General features: G+C 41.8%; 1 pseudogene across 1 annotated transcript in view; it reads left to right on the plus strand.

Moving 5' to 3' along the window:
* Nucleotides 1–10,748: 10,748 nt before the first annotated feature.
* LOC308347092 (dnaJ homolog subfamily B member 6-like) overlaps nucleotides 10,749–13,138 on the plus strand; it is a 160,920-nt pseudogene continuing 158,530 nt past the window's right edge. Inside the window, exon 1 of the transcript in view lies at nucleotides 10,749–10,773. The product of the transcript in view is annotated as a dnaJ homolog subfamily B member 6-like (transcript). The remainder of the gene's footprint in view (nucleotides 10,774–13,138) is intronic.

Genomic DNA, 13,138 nt, shown 5'->3' on the forward strand with positions numbered 1-13,138 from the left:
GATGTGGTTTTCTGGTGAGTGAGAGCCACTCCTGGGCCTAGAAATTAGCCTTTTATGTTAGCGTGCTTACCTTGTGACTACAGCACACTCCCCTCTACATTACTGTCTAAAAGCATTAGCAGAATAATGTGTCACTCACGATGTGACTGAGTGAAATGTATAAAGGAAATTAGTTTACTAACTCTATTAGGTTAAAAGGCAAATGGGAGACTAAACCAATAATCAAACGGTAATATTTTAATTTTCAGGGTTAGTTAACTGACAGGGAATTTCTCTTTTAATTTAGCTTTCTACATTGTGTAATAATGAAGTTTAAGGACCCTTACAGAGAAACAGAGGAAATTAGGGTGCCAAGCAAATCAACGCACTTAATCCTTTTTATAGAGTTGCAGAGTTACAACCCACTCTTGCTAAAAAGTACTATTTCAGCCATCAAAGCAGGATAATTCAATATGAGGGAAAGAAAAAATGAATGCCCCACAGAGAAAGCAGCTGAAAATGAACTCAAAGAATCAGGAGTACATTTTCGCCAAGTGAATGACTCAAGATGGTGAGATCCCAGCCCATGCTTCTGCGGGGCACTTGAACTTCTATATTTGTAAGTTGCATGAAATCTTGTCTAATCTGAAATCGGAGTTTGTCTGGAAGCGGCTGTAGCTCTTACTCTCGTTACATTGGTTAGAATAGGCAGGCAATCCAGTCAGAGCCTGCCAGAGACCTGAATACAGTAGGATGTTTATGGCTTCCCTCATCGATTTGCCCCAAGAATCAGGAAAGGTGTGTGGCTGCCAAGTGTAAGGAGGAGAATGGAGGGGTGACTCTGAAAACAGAGCCAAAGGAAAAGAAGTTCTGGTCACAGTCATGGCAGGAATACACTGATCCTGTTCTCTCCCCGCAATGGAGGGGGATGAGTCTGTCAGGGAAGCGCTCTACGAGGGAGCAAAGTCACTGGAGACAGAGCTGAGTCATTTGATTTTTGCTAGTGCAAGTGCCCATTGGCGGACTCAGTGACTGGCATTTGGCAAGCTGTTGCTATCGTTACTGTTACTGACATTACTTTTATTAAGGTCTTGAGGGTTCATACTGGAGGACTGCATTTTCTTTTCTTTCCCCTGTTTAAATTTGATGCTGAAATTGATTTAAAATATCCAACAGTAAACCATGATGACTCACTGATTTATGAGCATCAGAAGTTGGAGAAGCTATTGTCCAGGGTACTTCCATGGTTCATCCTCTCCCATGTCTGCTGTGAGTGAGGTTTGCTAACACACCAGCTGTGTGGTGTCAAAGTTTTTACTATCTCTCCTCCTCATCTGGCACTTTGTATGTTTGCTTTTATGATATTTGGCATGCTTTGTGTGTTTCAAAGTTCTGATTAGATTATTGGCCCTTTGAGGGCAGGATCATTTCAAAAATTGCTTTATATCCCTCACATATGCCTATGAACTTGAGACTGTGCCTGCACTCTAAATGCAACCAATATTGGTCGATTACTCATATTTATTAAGCATGCAGTTCCATATCCTTGATGTACTCTAGGGATGCAAAATCATAGGTTTTAGATCTAGGAGAGGCTGTTAGCTCCAATGTCTCATTTGATAGAGCAAGAAACTGATGAGAAAGAGAAAAAAAAAATGTGCTCACCATCACGTGGCACCGTGGGGATTAGAATTCAGCTGTCAGACTTGTACTTTTTTCTTTTGTCCCCAGGTGGAGAAACTGTTACATTCAGTAAAGTGAAGAGAAGAGGGGCTGGCCAGTAAAACGAATTCGAGGCACAAATCATGGGCTTGTAAGTACTGTTCTCAGTTTTGTGTATCATAACTATTATGTAAGTATATTCTAAGACATTCTGCGCAATACCAAAGGCTAATACAAATACATCCCTGCCTTTATGTGAGTGGAAGGGAATGTTCCACTAAGAGTAGCTCTCAGGCATGAGTCTAAAAAGAACGAAGAGAACAAGGCAGCAAGGAATATATCTGCTTGCTTTCCTACCCAAGGTCCATGTTGCATGGTTTTCTAAGTTTCTTTGCAAGCACCTAACTCTGGGCCCACTAGCCATAGTGGAAATGTTCTATTCCTTGACGACGATCCAAAGGTGAACATACAGGCTGGCTTTTTTCTGTTTGCATCCCCAAATGCTGGCTTCCCTTCCTCCCTCTCTCCCCCTTTTTCCTTCTGAGAACCGTTATTGATCACCTACTATATGCTAAGCACAGTGCTAGGCAGTCAATGGGGAGACAGCTATTTAAAAGATTGTTGTTCTTCGTTGGAGCTCACACTTTTATTAGGGAGACAAATGTCATTAATATTCACCCAACAGAGAGAGGCTTCTGGAAAATGTTAGTGGGAGCAGGAGAGCAAAGGAAGGAGCAGCTAATGACACCTGTGAGGTCAGGTGAGTGTTTTCAAGGAAGTGACTTTGAGTTCCCGGGGAGGGGCGCTTTTGCTGGAAGAGCAGTGTCCCTCAGAGGGGCCGTGTGTACAGATGGAAGCAAACACCCTAGGAAAGGGCATGTGCAGGAGCCCAGAAGTAGTTTGGCATGGTAGAAAATGGGCAGTCATGTGGAGAGCTGATGGTCCAGGCTGGAAAGTAGGACTCTGAAGGACACTGGGTGCTGCCCGAAGGAGTTTATATTTTAGCTTATGGGGATGGCGAGGAAGGAACCAGGAGAGCAGAAACTGACAAAACTAATGTCCTTTTCCTCAAAGTAACACAAGTTGCGGAATATAAATAGCACTGCAGAAGCAAAAAAATACATATCTGGGCTCATTTCATTTTCCTATAAAGATGAAAATTAGTTCTCGGAGATAGCTTTCGCTTTTGCAATTATTAGGCTTTTCCAAGTGGTATGCAATAGTACTTTTATAAAGCAAGTCATCGTTTTGGTTGATTTGCAATGTATATTCGATGTCAATGAAAGGGCAAGGGACTGGGAATTATGGGGCTATGGGTTCTGGAGACAGTACAAATCTTCTCTGGCCTGTCCTTCCCATTCATCAGGTCAGGGGATGGGAGTAGCAGCTTTCTAGGGATCTTTCAGCACTAGGATTGGAATGTGTGACTTTGTGTATGGGTGTGGGGTGTGTATGTACTTGCATATTTATCTAGTCTAATTCCAATAAGAATTATTAACTTTGAATTTTGCCATATAAGGATAGTATCAAAATAAACAAAGCAAAACAATCTAGCAATTCCCACCAAAGACAGGGAAGAGAATAATAGCAAATTAAAGAAGAGTCTTCTTAGTTGCCATTGTGCCATCTTACTGGAATTCTATTAATTTTTTTTGATAGATCATACATGCATAGGTTTCAAAATTCAAAAGGTGAAACATGTACATATGTACACAATAAAAACAGCTCTCTCTCTCACCTCTTCCCCTAGCCACCCAGGCTTCCCTGCCAGGTGCTCTATTTTCTAGCTGCCAAGATAAAGTAGGAAATATGACAATTTGGAAAGCCTTCAAGGATCAAGGTTTATCACAAAAGAAAGGCTTTTTTTTTTTTTTTTTTTTTTTTGGAGGGAGGAGAATCTTAATCTTTTAAAGAGATTTGTCAAAAGGATATCTACACAAAGGCTCTTGAGTAAAATAATGGACAATAAACTCAGTAACATCCACAGACAATGTAAAGGAGTTTCTGATTTCTGATCTATGCATCTGTTTAAGAATTTAAGGAAATATTTAGCTGAATTTCTAAAATTCTAGTCCATTAAAAACAAAACCAAAACAAAACAAGAAGACTCTGGCCTGGAGTGTTCTGAGGGAAGCGATCACCCCAAACCCCATTTATTTGTGCCCTCAGGGACTCTTGATTTAACTCCTGAATCATGTTTAATTTTAAACAGGACTACAACCTGATTTGGTTCCAAGATAATTCAGCCCCCCAATGAATCCCTGTGTAACTGAATGGGGGAACTCTTTCAGATACAATTGTTTGCTGTTATTCATTTATATGTGACTTGCATCTAACAAGAGCCCGAGTTTGGTGTAACATAATTACCAGTTAGCTGTTCTTCTAGACAGTAATTGGTCAGCAGGTTCAGCTGCTTTTAGAGGCCAGTCCTGGAATGCAGAAGTTGTGCCCTTCAATCAGCATAACAAGGATCCTTATCTTCCGGTGGCCAGAGTGGGATTGGATTTGGAGCTGGTACCAAGGAGTCCCTGGTACTAGTTAAACTAAGGGGAGCTTTTGGTTGACTCCAGTAGGTGTCCCTGAGAGTGATGCTCTGGTCATCAGAAAGCGATCCCGCCAGCTCTGATTCTCAGACTAGTAGGAAAATAAGCACCGTAAAGGAGTATTAAAAGCCTTGGATCAATGCACATCATGCAATCTGGCCATAAATCATTGCCCGTAGAATGAAGGACTGACATCAGATCAATAATTGCCAGAAAAATTAAATTTTTCATTAAGTGAAACAGAAAGCAACGGTTGAGTGGTTAAACCTAAACCCAGCCAGCTTTCCAGGGGGGATGATAGACCGTGAGACCCAGGTTTGTTGAGGACAAAGCTGTTGGCATGGAATTTAGAGGAAATGAGAGAAGGAAAACTGTATCTCATGTTTGCTTTTAATGGTTGAATGGAGTGACAGATTTTTATAAAAATCAGGACCTGTTAATTACAGGAGGGGTTGAAGAGCCCCTGCGACCGATCTTTCTTAGGGCCCTTCTTCTCTGGCTGAAGACGGGTCTTAGGGACTGTTCTGGATCTGCAAAACAAGAGCTCTTGTTGCAAAGCCTCCCCAGCAGAGCCCGGCATTGACCGGGTTCGGTAATTCACAGCTCCTCCCACTGCAGTCCTGCTGGGAGCAACAAAGACTCAGCCACCGGGAACAGCCTAAGGGACCGGCCTCCCACTGAGGTCTGGGGGGCCACCTCCGTGTCTGTCCCTCCTGCCCTTCCTCTTCTCCCTCCCCCACTACGTGCAAACACCCCTTGTAGCTTTCTCAGAACTACACCAAAATCACTTTCTTGCTAATCTGCCCTCTCTAGCAGTTCCTTCCCACACACAGGGCAGGAAAAAGAGGGTGGGATTCTCCACCGGAAAGCTCTGTTTCCGCGTTTAATTGATCTCTAGTTTACAGCGTCACTGGCTCTTGAACCCACCCTGGCCTCAGCGGGTTTTTCAGCCAAATAGTTAATGACCTGTAAACAAATAAACAGCTGTTCACAGGGGTCCATCTATTAAAAAAGCCCTGAGGTGAATCTTTTGTAAAGCAAAGCATCTTTTTCTGTGTGAGGCAGAAATGCTTCCTCTCATTTATCTGTTTTATAGGTTAGTGTGCTTCGGGGCTCTCTAAGCATAAAGGTATCATTTGCAGTTGCAGTCAGAGGAATGCTGATGAGATTTCCAGTTAAAGTCAGATAAAATGAGGTCCGATTTCCTCACCGTGCTAGGATGGCCATTAAATTAACATGCCTAATTCCAACAACCCATTCCCTAGCTCTGTTCCACATTAAAGATCAGCGTTTTAACTGTTTTAAGTGGCAAGGAACCAGATGCTCCTCCTATCAGAGAAACGCACATTTGGACTGCCCCTTGTGTTGCCTCGGAGGGACGGATAAGATCCTTTCTGGGGAAAGCAATGAACTTGGAGAGGGGCTTTCGAGGAGAGGGGTCCTATTGCAGCCAAACTGGGGAGAGTACAAATGCCAGTGTAGTCTATATTTGTCCGCCCTGGTCTCTAACCTTCGGACAATGCAGTGTATGTTTGGAATGCTTTATCTTTGTTAAGGGAAGGATTATTCCACAAGGAAAAATATTATATGAATAAACAAAGATGAACAGACTATTCTAAAAGGAGTAGTGTTTTGATCACTTCCATTCTATTGTTTCTCTTGTACTGAAAGAACATGTCCATTATAAAAAATCTGAAAGATATAGAAAAGTACAAAGAAAATGTATTTTCCCTGGGCGCCTGGGTGGCTCAGTCAGTTAAGCGTCTGCCTTCAGCTCAGGTCATAAGCAGAGGGGAGCCTGCTTCTCTTTCTCCTTCCGCCCGCGGCTCTGCCTGCTTGTGCTTGGTTTCTCTTTGTGTTGAATAAATAAATAAAATCTTAGAAAGTGTGTTTTCTGGCCTTTTATTCCTGGGCATACATATATTACAAAAATTGATCACACTGGCCAAGTGAAACTTGCTTTTCAGTTAATATATAATGAACATTTCTTCATGCTATTTGATCTTCTTTTACAACCATTTTTATGGCTATATGATACATTTATTGGACATTAACACTAAACATTTTTAAATGTTCTTTAGTAGTGATGAGGATTCTTCTTTTTATAATTTTTTAATTTTTTTATAAACATATAATGTATTTTTAGCCCGAGGGGTACAGGTCTGTGAATCGCCAGGTTTACACACTTCACAGCACTCACCATAGCACATACCTTCCCCAATGTCCATAACCCCACCACCCTCTCCTTACCCCCCCAACCCTCAGTTTGTTTTGTGAGATTAAGAGTCTCTTATGGTTTGTCTCCCTCCCAATCCCATCTTGTTTCATTTACTCTTTTCCTACCCCCCAAGCCCCCCACGTTGCATCTCCACGTCCTCATATCAGGGAGATCAGTGATGAGGATTCCTTAGCTAATTCTTTATTCTCATACATTATTTTCTTTCTCTTTTTTTAAAGATTTTATTTATTTATTTGACAGACAGAGATCACAAGTAGGCAGACAGGCAGGTAGAGAGAGAGGAGGAAGCAGGCTCCCTGCTGAGCAGAGAGCCCCATGCGGGGCTCGATCCCAGAACCCTGGGATCCTGAGCCGAAGGCAGAGCCTTTAACCCACTGAGCCACCCAGGCACCCCTCATACATTATTTTCTTAGTATGGAAATTTGTAAAAGAGTTTCTGTTTTCTAAAACTGTTATTAGTCTAAAGTGAAGGGAAGAAGACAAACTGAGCCCTGACTGCTAGGCATGAATACAGAGCATGAATACAGGAGCAGCATAATGTAGGATTCAAAAAGCATGGGATCTGCGGTCAGACTGTCCTCATCGAAACCTCAGTTCTAATTTATGTTCTCTGCTTTCTCATCTGTAAAATGGGATAATAATGGTACCTATGTTCCGGGGTTGCTGGGTGATAGAAATGAGTTAATAGAGCAACAGATCTGACCATTCTTGTATTTTCTTCTTTTGGTTCCATTAGTGGCTCAGGTAAGTGGGTATTCTTATGGCCAAATTGCAGAGGAGGAAGCAGGTGCCCAGAAATGAGAAGTAACTGGCCCAAAGCAGCCAAAGCTCAGATTTCGTGCACCCAGCTCCAAAATGCATTCTTTCCCCTTTTACACTGTAGTTATTAATTTAATCCATGTGGAGACCCAAATGAACATCTGGCTCTAAGAGTACAAATGATTTAGTCTCCTTTTCAGATCTTTGCTGAAGTATTGCTTCCCAGGAGCAGAGCACCTACCTGCTGATTACGTTGCTCTGTGTTCGCTTCCTGGCACTTGTGATTACTTTCATTACCTTTTAAACTTAATTCCTATTTATTATCTGTCTGTCTCCCTAGCATGCACGCTCTCTGAGGGACAGCTGGGTCTCTTCAATGATTTGGCACCAAGTCTGGCACCTGAAATACTTTCACTGAATCAGTAAATCTTACCATTCAGTTATGTACACAGCCTAAATTACTCGACTATTGCCAAATTATCTCTTTTTGCTTATGCAATAAAGACTATCTGTACATATCAGCTCACCTAGATAATGGCCAACTTTCCCTTTCACTTTTCACTAAAAACACCCTGGATTTTTAGATTAAAAAGTAACCACACAATAAATACATTGGTAATATTTTAACCTGCATAGGTATACACAACTCATTATCGCCAGTGGTTAAATATAGTCTTCTGCTCTCTTGGATAATACTTTTGAGAAATCTTCTCCAAACAGGCAAAGGCTCGAACATGAATACATTCCTAGAAAAACTAATTTCTTAAAGCCCAGTACAGGCTGTGTAGATATGCATAGCCTCCTTGACTGAGTTGGCTGGCTGACTGGATAATCCCATAAAAAGAATAAGCAAAACCATGCTTCATTCCCTTTGCTTTGCCTAAATTGCTGTTTTGCCTTTTCTTCCTCTCTTTAAGAATTCCCATTTGTCCTTCAAGTCTCCATGTGAATATCCATTCTGTCTAAAGTCTTATTTCCCTTTTGCCCTGAAAAGGATTTGGCTCTCTGTTCATTGTGCTTTCATGATACATTGTATGTAAATATGATTATGGCTCTGAGGACGTTATATCACAGTTATTTTTTTAACCCATGTTCCCATTTGGACTGAGAATCTTCAGGGCAGCAATCAGAACCTTGCATTCGCATTGCCTAGATCACTACATAGCATATGTAGGTTCTGCTGAAAGAATGCATGAACTATTTGTGTGAGTATGTGTACTTAAATTCTGTTGGGTGAGCAACAAGGAGCCAAGGGAGATTTTTAGTTATTTTTACTTTTTTCCTCCAGCATTATTGAGATATAATTGACATGTAACCTTGTGTAAGGTTAAGGTGTACAACCTGTCGATCTGATACATTTGTACATTGCAAAATGATTACCATCCTCCAAGGATGATTTTCAATTAAGGGAGTAATACCATCCAGGTTATGGTTTAGGATTGCTTGTCTGACTGTTCTTCACTCTAGTCCCACATTCAGGCTCTTAGACATGTGCTTCATTGTTAAAACTTACTAATTCTATCTTACACATTTGTGAATGAAATTTTGTTTCATCTCTTGGTGCTTCTGTGACCTGCGACCTTCTGGCACCTGCAACTCTTCTCTCTGAGGATTGTAATTTAGTCACTCTTTATCCTTCTCTGCTCCATTTTCCTTACATTTTGGGTTTTATCTTGATATTTTATCTTGATATTTCATAATTTCATGATCAGAAAAAGTCATTTTTTCCAACTTTTGTCTGTGGAGGGTGGGTGGAAAATATGCCACACACTGCTCGGTGGGGTTAGGAGTATTAGGCAGAGTTGCAGTGAAAGAGGCTTCCAGTTAGGAATATTGTACATTGTTTCTATCCCTGTTTTTCCTCCACCCACTGAAAGCCCCTTGAGAGTACTGTCTATGTCTTTCTTATTCGTTGTCACATTGCCAACATCTAGTACAGTGCCTGGGACATAGTTGATACCAGTTTTTAAAAAAATGGTATTAGATAAATCAGTGAAAGACTGATTGAGGGACTAATGTTTCTTGGATAAAAAGCCTATTTGGATTTTGGTAACACTGATATTCCCCAGAAAGGGAAGATGACAGAAGATAAAATCTTGTAGGTATTGAACAAGGCTCTACAGCCAGTACTCCCTTTGGAGATACATTGATTCTTGGGTCTTTGGGAAAATCTGGAGCAAGAAGTCAAGTAAGCCCATGAAGTTCATCTTCCTTTGGTGGGAGTTCCCATGACCTCTAAAGCATGTTTTGCATTACCAAGTTGACTAGGAACGTCACCTGTAGACTTTTGCTCTGAACAGAAAGTCAGCAACATCATTCCTCTATTGTAAATGGGCTCATGCTTGCTCTGTCTCCATTGAGTCTGCTTTCTTCCGCTCCCATTCTCTGAAATAACGCTTCCTGTTACAACTGAACCTTCTAAGAGGGGAGAAGAGAGGTACAGAGGGAAGATTCTGTTGCTCCTGCCGTCCTTCCCATGGGGTACAAGGGTCTGCTGGGACAGAGAGAAAGAAGGTGACACTGCAGCGTCCCTCCTGGGCCCACACGGCAGGTCACATGGATGTGGCCGGCCTTCCCAAAGCTACTCCCTACTGTGTGCTGAATGCTGGTTTCTTGTTCAATTACTCTAATTTTAGACGCTAGCGTTCTGGGATAGAACTATGTTTACTAGACATTAAGCATACATTTTTAGATCGCGTGTTGGTTCCCAGAGACATTCTAAGGCCCCTCCTAACTTTAAAAAAGTCCTACCCACAAGGCCCTATCCTTTTATGCAACTGGGTTCAGGCTGCTGTGTTTCAGCCTAAAATGATCTCTTAGGCAATGCTCATACGAGGCGACAGCCTTGTGTTGCATGTCACACTGTTCTTCACCTTTGCAAAGACCCTTCATTTTCTCAACATCTATTTAGGAGACTCTGTTGCTGTGGTGATATGTAACAGACATGCAGGAACTTACTACACCCAGGGCGCTGCATTCTGGGTCTGGGAGATGTTAAATGTCTTTACCGAGAGCCTGGTCTCCAACCGTTGCTACTTTAGGCTGATGGGACCACAGCCAAAGAAGCAGACTGAGGTGAAGCCCGTGCTGCTGATGACAGAGGCTCCCTGAGGGCCTGAGGGAGAAGTTCCCCCTCCTTCGGTCTCTAGGGCACAACTCCACCTCACTCGGATGCTTTCTCCACAAGCTGCCCTTTACTCCCACCCTCTTCCTCCCTGACCCCTACTCTCACACCAAGTTTAAAACAAAATTTTCAGTTTAACAGGCTGGCTCTGTGTCAAATGTAATTCAGTGGGATCATTTTCTTGGGAATTTTTGAAAAGAGATGAGAAGTGCTTCCTTATGGGTCACCCAAGTTACATGTTTAATCTTTCTGTTGTATTGGGGTTTCATGTGGTTTACACCTCTGGATGTCCTGTCACAGATATATTTTTCTAATGGTTCAAATGCCAGTTTCTTTCTCCTGTCATTTCACCCCCATTTCCTGGTTAGTTTCTTGGTTTAGTCACCAGCTGGTGACTCTCTCGTGTCTGCCCAGCATATCACCACTCAGTCACCCCTTCGGAATGGCGGGCTTCCTGGAGCTCTACGGCAATGTGACGCTGGCCTTACTGGCCGACACTCATTAGGTCAAGGCTGTGCAGTGGGCCAATCTGAACCCTTTCCGTGGTATTCTGAGGAAGAATCTCTGAGAAACTGGAAACTTAATATTTTAACTTGGGAGCTATGGGTGTTCATTTTATATTCATCCAGTGGACAAAGTAGCAGGTTAAAATGATACAGAAGAGGAGAGGTGGACAAATTCCGACCCTTTTCCATTCCTGTTCAGTCTTCCTTATGCCTGGCCACATTCCTCTCCTTGGGTTGTGTGAATCACCTCTGTACCTTAATGGTAAATCTCTCACTTCTTTTCCTCCTCCTTCCCCCACCTTCTTCTTCTGGGTTTTTTTTTTTTTTTTTTTTGCCAGAGCAAGTGTGAGGCTTTCTTCTGTTGCTTCTAATCAAAAGAATCTCAACTCTTCCACATTTCCTGACCCAGTATTCAGTTGGCATTGCCACTATGCCAAGAACAGATAAAGACAGAGGAAGGGAGAAACATGTCAACAAGCAGTCCATCATCAAGGTGGGAAATGGGGGGTTTCTTCTCTTTTTCTTTCATAGTCACAGACTCTCTCCTTGAGGAAAACTCTGTGGTATGTGCCAGACGTTGGAGATAAGAGCCCGTGACAACAAACAGTAAAGAGACTGATGTAGCTACAGTCAGGAGAGAAATAAGATTTTAAAAGACAAGAGTCCAAGTTTGAAATTTCGTATATGTGAAATGTCTGCCCAACAAAAAGATCCCGGTTCTCCTGGGCAGATCAAATGTTAAATCTTGGATCCCTCCATAGAACACATACCGTTGTTAGGAGCCAGAAATGATTTGGTTTTGAAGGACCAGTTAGGATGTTTTAAAATTTGCATATTGTCATGTTATTTGCATAGTGGGGGAACTAAGAGGGGCTTGAAAGTCTTTTGATAATCAGCACCCCCTTCCCCCTACTTTTGACATAGATAATTCACATCCCAATTATAATGTGAATTCAAATACGATTGTTATTCAAACATAAATGGTTTTGTATTTTCATTTCTAGAAAATAACTTTCTACTTGATAGAGCCAAGTTATGGAAAAGTCAGCATTGTCTGTTTTTCATAAAGCACATTCTTTCTCTGCTTTGTGCCAAAATTCTGTCTCAGTTGAAGATAAAGTGGAAAAATCTTCATTGTGGTTGATGTATAGTTTTTTATGAGAAGGAATATATTATGTTTCTAACTCTATCCTTTGACCTTTTGTTCTGATGGAAGGTTACATGAGTAGAATATTTAAAAATCAGAGAGAGTATTTAGAATATGGATATAAAGAATAAATTCTAGATAATTTTTTATTTTGACATTAAAATATTTTTTTAGAAAATAACAAGGAAACTAAAGAAAAATCTTAGTATAGTTTTTACTTTCATTTTGGAAGATAAGGCACAGGAATGTAATTCACAGATTACACCAGGCAGAGGTGCAAATTTCCTCTCCTGCTAACTCCATTAAAAATGTTATCTCCTACAAGTGTCTCCTGGTAAAACTTATTTTCACATCCTGAATTTAAATATTATGTACACAAGACTGGGATACAGGTGTTTCTATCACTAATCCAGGCGGTTCTACTTTATATTTCAATGTTAACTAGATGGATTTGAGTAGATGATCTTCTGTTTTTTTTATCTTCCTTCCCGACCTGAAATGAGCAAATGTTTCATGGATTTTTTCCTTCTCATTTTGGTTTCCCCTTGTTACACGTTTTGCCAGATGGCTGAGTTTCATTTAGAGAAGAATTTTCCATAATACCGTATCACTTGGTACTCATGGCCAATGGTCCCACTCCCCCCTGCCATCTGCAGGAACCATGGAATGGAGTAAAGTGGCAAATGAGTCAGGTCTGGCTGGGGGAGGAGGAGAGGGGAAAGAGGAGGAGAGTCGGGAGGAGGTGGAAGGGGAAGAGGAGGAAAGATCAAAAGAGGGGAGACTTAGATGCCAAAGATTTGAAGGAAAAGCCTATTATAGCATGAGCTGAGTGGTGTGTGTGTGTGTGTGTGTGTGTGTGAGAAAGAGAGACAGAGACAAAGGAGAGAGAGACACAGAGAGAGACAGAGAGAGGGAGAGAAGGAACTACAGGCACATGCTCAGGGAGAACTGTATGGGTAAGTATTTCAGAGTGTGTAGCCAGAGGGCATTCTGACAGATGTGGAACATGTGCAGCACCTCATTGTTTGGAGGAGGGGAGGACGAGGGGAGAAAGAAGCATTGCTGAGCTGCAGAAAGAGATGAGGCAAAGATCCTGGGTGTGCAAGTGAGGGCTTGGTAAGGGAAGCAGTCTTAAGAAGGTAGAAGAAACTCAGGTCGTGCCATTAGCCAATATGCCAA

This window comes from Martes martes (assembly GCF_963455335.1).
Source record: "Martes martes genome assembly, chromosome: 8".
Lineage (NCBI taxonomy): Eukaryota > Metazoa > Chordata > Mammalia > Carnivora > Mustelidae > Martes > Martes martes.